The sequence below is a fragment of the Myotis lucifugus genome, unplaced genomic scaffold (genome assembly GCF_000147115.1).
Source record: "Myotis lucifugus unplaced genomic scaffold, Myoluc2.0 scaffold_1114, whole genome shotgun sequence".
Classification (NCBI taxonomy): Eukaryota; Metazoa; Chordata; class Mammalia; order Chiroptera; family Vespertilionidae; genus Myotis; species Myotis lucifugus.
Window position 1 is genome coordinate 84,656 of NW_005872162.1, and position 8,626 is coordinate 93,281.

The 8,626-nt window shown below is 52.1% G+C and overlaps 1 pseudogene; it reads left to right on the forward strand.

Annotated features, from left to right (window-relative positions):
- The first annotated feature begins 2,734 nt into the window (after positions 1-2,734).
- On the forward strand, positions 2,735-6,248 carry LOC102441599 (annotated as a pseudogene).
- Positions 6,249-8,626: the final 2,378 nt, after the last annotated feature.

Here is an 8,626-nt window from a genome sequence, read left to right on the forward strand (position 1 = left end):
GAGGAAGGGAGAAGGAGAGACAGAAACATCAATGATGAGAGAAAATCATCAATTGGCTGCCTCCTGCATGACCCCTAATGGGGATAGAGCCCGCAACCTGGGCATGTGCTCTTGACCAGAATCAAACCTGGGACCCTTCAGTCTGCAGGTGATGCTCTATCCGCTGAGCCAAACTGGCTAGGGCAGTGGCTTCCTTTTAATGATAATTTAAAATTCTCCCAAAGTATCAGTGAGAAGGAAAAAGAGGCTTGGAGCAGCCCTCTGCTTGTTTTTGTTGGTTTCCTTTTTCTAAATCCTATTTCAGTTTCCTATATCCCTAAAGTGTGGAGGCTTCTCTATAGGAGTTTTCTATAAACCTTATTTAGTAATTCTCTGGCTTTTGCTCCCAGAAACCAGGAGTATATTAATTGCAATAGGTTAAGATAGCCAGGATTACATGTTCAATCAGTTAATTTTCTCTGTGAACCAATCAGGGCCATTGAGAAAATGGAGAATGTTTGCTGATTCCACTCTGGCTGAGAGCAGCTTTTCTCCAAAGGGACTTGCCAGAATTCCTATTCTCATTTTCCCTTAAGTCAGTAGGGAGGGGGAGTGGAGGAGACAGAAGGGGAAGGAAGAAGGGAAGGGAAGGAACACATCTGGACAAGGAAGCTCAAAGAGCAAAAGATATAGAGGATGTGCTATAGAAGGGGGAGGATGGGGTGTTAGCATGTATTAGCTTCAGGAGAGTTTGAAGATAATCTCTGAAGTATCTTGTTCATTTATTTTTTAAAGAGAATTTATCTGTGCTTCTCCTTAGAAGTTTCTAATTTCCAAATCAAGATATGCGTCCTATTCACTCAATCGGTTTAATTTTCAGGCCGGCATTTTTCTAGTTTTTGTTTGTTTTGTTTTGCCGGCACAAAATTAATTTAGGCACCCAACGACAACTGTATATTGGCCATTTTTTAGTTGATATTTTCTAGTAAATCTTCCTACATTTACATTTCTGTAAAGCACTTGCAAGTCAAGGCTTCCTATCAGGAATATTAATGAGGGCTGGAGTCTGGGAGTTCCGAGCCATGAAGGCACAACTTCCCATGTTAATTATAGGTGTGCTTGTTGTTGTTGTTTTTATTGTTGCTTGGTATCTGCAGAGTCTCCGCACATTTTCTAGGAGTGTTCTGTAGTGGGTTAAAGTTTGTTGCTTAATGGGTTGAGCTGTAAGATGCTCACTCCCCTGGAGTCTCATTCAACCTTCTTATGTGCCTCAGTTTCTCTCCTTGCTGACTACAACAAACAGAAGGGCTACCAGCACAGCTGGACTGCACCTGATTAGTGCTACCCCTTGAAGAGCCAAATAGTTTAAATGCAGTTGTGTGGGAATTTCCATATGGGGTTCCTGCATGTCATGAGGAATGACCTCTGACACACCCGCAAAGATCATCTAAGAACATCTGAGATTCTTGCAGGAAGGAGGATTTCCCCTTCATCTTCTGAGCTGAACAAGTTCAGCCCTCACTTGTACAGCTATGGTGTTTACCCAGACTCTCAAAAGGCAAATCCTATAGAAAAGCCAGGGGTAAAAACCAGTCCCATTTTCCCTCCTCTCTCTCCTTAGCCTGGAATCTATCAACTGGTAACCTTTGTTCCACCAAGAGTATTACAAAATATGGCTCACATAAAGTCAGCAGCACAAGCAAGGGAAGGTCCCGAGTCCAAGAGACAAGTCTCACAAGTTCACCGGACAGGCAGGGAACTGGTGCATCAGTGGACCCTTTGCTGGATGCCAGCACCAGGTGTAGGTCTGCAGGGTGGTGCTGGGTGAGATTTTCTGGGATCCTGCTGTGTTGTGCCAAGTAAATGTCAATGTAAGAAGCATTCAAAACTGTGAACAATTGTTGAGATTTTATCTGAGCCAAATGGTCATTTGCCTTGAATCAAAATCTCAATGGATTGAAATAATGCTCTGGAGAATGGCAGTTTTCACCTTATTTTAGATATTACAATCAGAAGTGGAGATGTATGTGGTTGCATGAAATCCATTGGTGATAGATTGGATTAAAAGTACAATGACAGACATACTTCATTCCCATAGGGGGATATAGGATAGAACAGCCAACAATGAACTCAATAACAATGAGGGGATTTGTGGTCTCCACAGAGCACAGAGTGTCCAAAAAAAGAAAAATTCCTTTGACATTCCAAAGCTATGTTCTTGTAGATTCCAAAGGACAGTAGAAAGTCTCCGTTAAGGTAAAGAATGACCATTTTTAGAGAAGATTCCTGCCTAGGTTCCAGTGACCCACCATAAACAGCTTTTACTTAAGAAGTTTTACATTCAGAACATCCTTTGTGATAACTTTAGGTCTCTGAGTTTAAAAGACCCACACCCAGGCCTTCCCTGCCTAATCACAGGTTAGCGAGTGGCCACTTTTTGTGTGGTCGCAATCTCCTTCGATCACTCATGCCCCACTTCTTGCCACCAATCCTGTCCCTCCTCTGTCCCACCACAGGAGGAAAACCATCAACCCTGAGTAGGAAAAGGACCGGTAGGGTGCCAGCAGCTGCAGCTTCCTCACGAACTGTGGGCCTGGCCAGCACGTCCACGGTGCTCAAAACACAGGTCCCCCAGAACCTGTTTGCCACCTGGGAGTTGGACTGCTCCAGCCCCAGCTGCGTGCCCAGGTGGTGTATTCTCACTTTAAAGAAACTAGTGATCGTCAAGAAGCTGGCCAAGGACCTCAACTCCGTGGTAATTTCCGTGAAGATGCGGGACTCCAAGGGCATCCTGAGGTCCCAAGAGATTGTGCTGCCCCGCGGTAGACCAGTGCAGACCAACCTGGCACTGACCTTCTCCCTGCAGTACAACCACTTCCTCAAGGGAGAAGGGAACAAGCTACTGATCATGCTGGAGCAGAGGAAGTGCTCTAAGAACAGAAATGTCCTGGGCTACGAGACACTGGCCACTGGTGCCATCCATATGGCTGACGTCATGCAGCAAAACCCCAAGTGTGGCCAGATGGTGAGCCTCTGCCGCAGCATCAAGGAACCCTCCACTACTGTGGCCGAGATCTGGATCTCCTCCCTGTGCAGTCAGCCCATCGAACACAAGGACAGTGCCATGCAGGTCAGCCCTAAGGCCAAGTCGGCAGGTAACTACCAGGGGCAGGATGAGTGCTCCTTTTCTGAGCTGCAGCCCAGCTGCAGGGGAAAGCACAGACAGGACCTGCACAAGGATGACTTGGAGAAGGGGAAGCCAAAGAAGCAGCGGCAATCAATACGAGGGAACTTGAAACAGAAAGTCCTGGCGCTGTTTCACAGGTCCAAAGGGTCAGAGAGGGACCTTCGGTCTGACATGAGGGGGAAACGCAGGAAAAGTGACCCATCCATGGAGGAGGATGAGAGCGTCCTCAGCATCCCCAGGCCCAAGCTCAGGCCATACTTCGATGGCCTGTCAGACTCCAGTTTGCAAACAGAGATGTGGGGCAGCCCCAGTGACAGGACCCAAACAGAGCCTCTGAGTCTGCCCCACACGCCTGAGAATTCCTGGGCCCGGGGAGGCAAGCAGCCAAGTGAGAGGGACAATAAATTTGTGGCCCACAGCACACCCACCAGCAAGGTGGACAAGATCCAGATCTCATCCCTGTACAGGCCACCCATCGAACATGAGGACAGCGCCAGGCAAGCCAGTCCCAAGGCTGAGTCCTCGGACAACTACACTGAGTGCAAGTGTGAGAGCTTCTGCTCGCAGCTGGAGGCCAGCTACCATACTGCTGACCAGGAGGAGGATGACGTTGATGAGGGGAATCTCATATTCACAAGGAGCACCCTGACCAGGCAACAGAACTACCACCAGAAAGTCCTGTTATGGCTGCACACAGTCCAAGTGTCGGAGGAGGTCCCGGACCCTGAGCAGGACCATGGGGAGCATGTCCCGGAGGTGGAGGAGGACCTGGACCTCCTGTATGACATGCTGCAGAACCCCAGTGACAGTGGCCCAGACACTGAGGACGATGGCAGCGTCCTCAGCACCCTCAAACCTAGGCTCAGGCCATACTTTGAAGGCCTGTTTAGCGGCCCAGACGTGAAGGACAATCACAGTGTCCTCAGCAGCCCCAATCCCAACCTCAGGCCACACATGGAAGGCCTGTCAGACTCCAGCTTGCAGATGGAGATGTGGGGCCTCCACAGCGCCAAGATCCAAAAGGAGCCTCTGAGTCTGGCCCACCTGCCTGAGAATACAAGGGCCCTGGGAGGCAAGCAGCCAAGCCATGGTGACTCCAAACTTGTGGCCTACAGCACACCCACCACTAAGATTCGAATGGCCTCCCTGTCCCGCCAGCCTATCGATGATGAGACCACTGACATGCAGGCCAGCACCAAGGCCCAAACCTCGCATAATGACTTTGCGGGCACATCTGAGAGCTGCTTCTTTGAGCAGGCGGCCAGCTACAATGCTGTCCACAGGCAGTCCCAGGAGGACAAAGGGAATGTGATAGTAAGAAGGAGGGGCATGACCAGGCAAGAGAATTACCACCAGAAAGCCATGGCATCTATGCTCATGGCCCAAGTGTCGGAGAAGGTCGTATCCTCAGAACAGGCCCTTGTGAGGCATGTCCCCAAAGTGGAGAAGGCTCTGGACCGTCGGTGTGACATTGTGGTGAGCTCTAGTGACAGTAGCCTGGACATGGAGGAGGATATCAGTGTCCCCAGCACCCCAAAGCCCAAACTCAGGCGATACTTTGACAGCATGTCAAGTGATAGTGGCTCTGACTCAATGGCCCACAGAATTCGCTCCCCTGGGAAGCAGCTGGCACAGCTGGAGGACAACCGGGAGGCAGGGTCCTCCGCGCAGCATTGGTTCACCAAGAAGCTGCCATCCATAGCGAGCTTCACCAAGTCTCTAGGCATGCCCTCCAGCAGGTCCAAGAGGAAGCAGGCTGGCCGCCGGGGCTGCGACACAGCCCTGAATGAGTGGGTCAACAGACTGGACAACGAGAGCCCAGACCCACAGAGCCAGCGGCAGATCCCCACGAAGCCCGTGTGTGACCAGCTCCACAACATCCTCATTTCCCAGGACAAGATGCCCGAGAACATCATCCTGGTCAACACCTGCGACTGGCAGGGCCAGTTACTTTCGGACATCCTGCAGGGGCACACGCTGCCCGTGGTGTGCACTTGCTCCACAGATGACGTCCAGGAGGCCTTCAGCATCATCGTGTCACAGATGCAGAGATACTGCAACTGCAATTCCCAGGCCCTGACGCCCTTGAAGATGGCCGTGGCAGGGGCACAGCCCTACTTCAACGCTGTGCTGCGGGTCTTTGTGGAGCAGCTGTCCCAGCAGCCACCCCAATGGCTAGAATACATGCGCTTCCTGGTCATCCCGCTGGGTTCCCACCCCTTGGCCAGCTACCTGGGCTCCATGGATTGCCGCTACAACAACCTCTTCCAGGACCTGTACTGGCGGGACATGTTCAACAAACCTGGAGTCTCAGAACACCTTGCAGGACACACAGGACATTGTGTTGAGAATCTCTGAGTACGTTGTGGGGGCCAACTGTGTCTACCTGCTGCCCATCGCAGAGGCCATGCTCATGTCGAAGCAGCAGCGCCCCAATGAGAAGTCCTCATAGAAGCTCATCCCCTTTGTGGGGGCAGTGAAAGTTGGAAGAGTGGAACCATCTGCAGCCATGTTAGGAGACTCAGATGATGTGGTCCCCTCATGCTCCAGTGAGCTTCTGTCCCCTACCAGGAAGGCTTCACCCATCACACTCTCCCCCCCGTCAATGAGTGGGGGCCTGTCCTCCACCAGCCAGAGTGTCCATGCAGAGATGATGGAGCTGCAGGTCGATTACTGGACAGCAGCCCAGCCAATAGATACGAAGAGAGTAGCAGAGAAAAAACACCTACCTACCAGCAAAAACACACTCAAGTGCTTCTTCCAATCTGTCCAGGTCAGCAGGCTGCCCCGCAGTGGTGAGGGCACAGCAACACCTGCCATGGCCATGAAAGTGGTCACCAAGGAGAGGAAAAAGAAGGCGCCCATGAAAACCAAGGACGAGGATGTGGAGTGCAAAAGCCAGTGCATCCAGGGCATTGGTCGCCTGGTTTGCAAGGCCAAGCACCAGCAGAGTATGCTGCCGGTCGTCATCGATGGCGTGGAGTGGAATGACGTGGCGTTTTTCCAGTTGGCAGCCCAGTGGTCCTCCCACGTCAAGCACTTCCCCATCTGCATCTTCGCACACAACAATCCCACCTTCTAGCCCTGCCCCTCCCCCTGCCCTTCACTCTGCCTTGGCCAAGCCCATAAGGACCCAGCTGCTTTTCTGTGAACAGTTCCGTTTACTATAGACACAGACCCTGGAAACCCATAAAGAAACCATTTTGAGTTCCAATGTGCTCACAGGCTGGAACCGAAGGGGGTTGCCCCTCACTGGGAGCTCCTCAATGATCTGTTCAGTAACCACAACGCTCTGGCGGGTGGGAGTGAGGAGGGCAGTGTTGAGTTGGAGCATCATGGAAGGTGTGTTTTGGCCTCAGGATGCCCAACATTCTCAGTGACAAGGGTTCTGGCCTTAAAGACCTGCCCTTCCTGGAAGCCAGGACTCTGCTTCCCTGGGAGACAGCTCCAACCTGTGCTCAGCCTCAGAGCTCGGCAGACAGAGGTCAAGGGCTAGCCTCTGATTGCAGCATTCTGAGCACAACATGGAGGCCAGTCAGCCCAGCCAACTGCGAAACAGCTGCCAACCAGCCAACTGGTCCAGCACCACCTACTCGGGGTTACCAGTGAACTTCAGCCTCACAGGCAGAAAGAAAAAAGACCTGTATGGTGCACACTCGCCAGACAAAGTGGTCGATTACCTGAGAAGGGAACCCACCTTCGTTCCTGTCTCATACTACAGAACATTTGCTACCACCCAACAGCTGTGGGACCAATTATGTACCAGGTGAGCCCCTCCCCCTCCAGAGCACATGGCCACCAGGCCACCTGTTGCTGTTTGCCTTCAGGTCACTGCAACTCCTGAGTGTTGTTCCTCTGAAACCTCGGTGAACCCGGGAGCAGGCACCTAGGGTTCTTGTAGCGACTTGCTGGGTTCCTCCCTGGTAAGTGTTCTCTGGAGCCTAGACAGTGGAGAGGTCTGCTGGAGGGGCGATGATTGAACCAAGTGGTCATTTTCTCTCCCTGTTGAAGAAGCCACTGCCAAATTTGTGATTCTCTTTGGGGCCCTAGGTTTAGCTCTTTTCTAATATTACAAAGAGATTGGCGATACTATTAGGGGTCTCTGTCCCAGGTGAATCCAGACTAGAGATGCCAGGAGTGAGCAGTGGGGCCCAGGGTCACCCAGCAATCTGAGATGGGGCTGGTTTGGGCTCATTCAATCAGCGCATATATTAGAAGCTCTGCCAGGTACAGAAATGTTTCTAGGCACTGACCATAAGCCAGTGCTCAGAGCAGACACCAAGCCTGCACTCCAGAGCTTCCTTCTGGTCGGGAGCAATTCAGTCACACTAGGCTGCACAGGCTCATAGTTTCCACAGGACACCTGATGTGACGGCCTCCTGGCCTCCTCTACCTATGGCTGCATCTTCGCGTATTGTGAAGAGGATGGTAGACCTCTGTTCAGCAGAAAACGTGAGTCAGTTTCGGATCAGATCCATGAGGGGAGTATGGGGACTGTGAATTCAAGATGCTGGCAAAACCCTGGATCCCACTCATGGTGGCATTTCTGCAAGAGGGCAGAGGACTGATGGCTTCCCTTAGAAAAAAGGACACGAGTCAGAGAGCTGTGCAAGTGGATATGGGTGGTGTGGGCAAGTGGGGAGGTCAGTGGACAGAGAGCCCCTCAGACAATTCATAGCCTTCCGCTCCTAATCCCACCCAGTCTGCACCCCTATCCCGGCACCTTGCTCCCTAATCTGGTAGAACCTCCTCAGTGGCAGCTTGGTGTAGCCCGCCCTGTGGGAGTTGAGTTTCAGTGGGAGGCAAAGAACCACACAGGACAGCTAGTGAATTAGGCAGCATGTAGGTGCAGGAGCCAAAGTTGGAGGTGATAGGAAGGCCCTGGGGTTCGTTTGTTTGTTCATTGGTCAGTATTCCTGAAGTACCTACTCTGTGCCAATGAGTGACATGAACAGGGTGGACACCAGCCCTCTCAGTTCTAATGGGAGGGAACGGGAACACTGAGAGAGCATGTCAGGTTCCCCTGAAGAAGGGCACAGGTGGTTAACTCATTGATCCAGAGCTGTCAGGTGGGAGGGCTTTCTGCCAACCATTCCTGGGTGACCAGGCTCATCTCTGCCAGGACTGCCAGACTGAAGGTGGACGAGGAGGAGGTCTGGCTTCTGGATGAGCAGGAGGAGCAGGCACAGGACCCCAGGCTCTCTGAGTGGTGAAATGGGAGGGCCGTGTGGAAGGGAAAGGCAGGCCTCACATTCTGCTGCTCAGCTATCTCTCTCCCCAGGGCCATTTCCTGCATGCTGAGCATCTGGCTGGACCAGCACCTCCAGAATTTCCCAGCCTGATGATGCTGTTGGCTGCCATAGAGCTCAATTTGCAGTCTCCTACCTGCCAAACCAGGCCCAGTGCCTCCATTCACAGCGGGAGCACCTGAGCCCACTGAGGCCAAGACAAGAGGAGGAG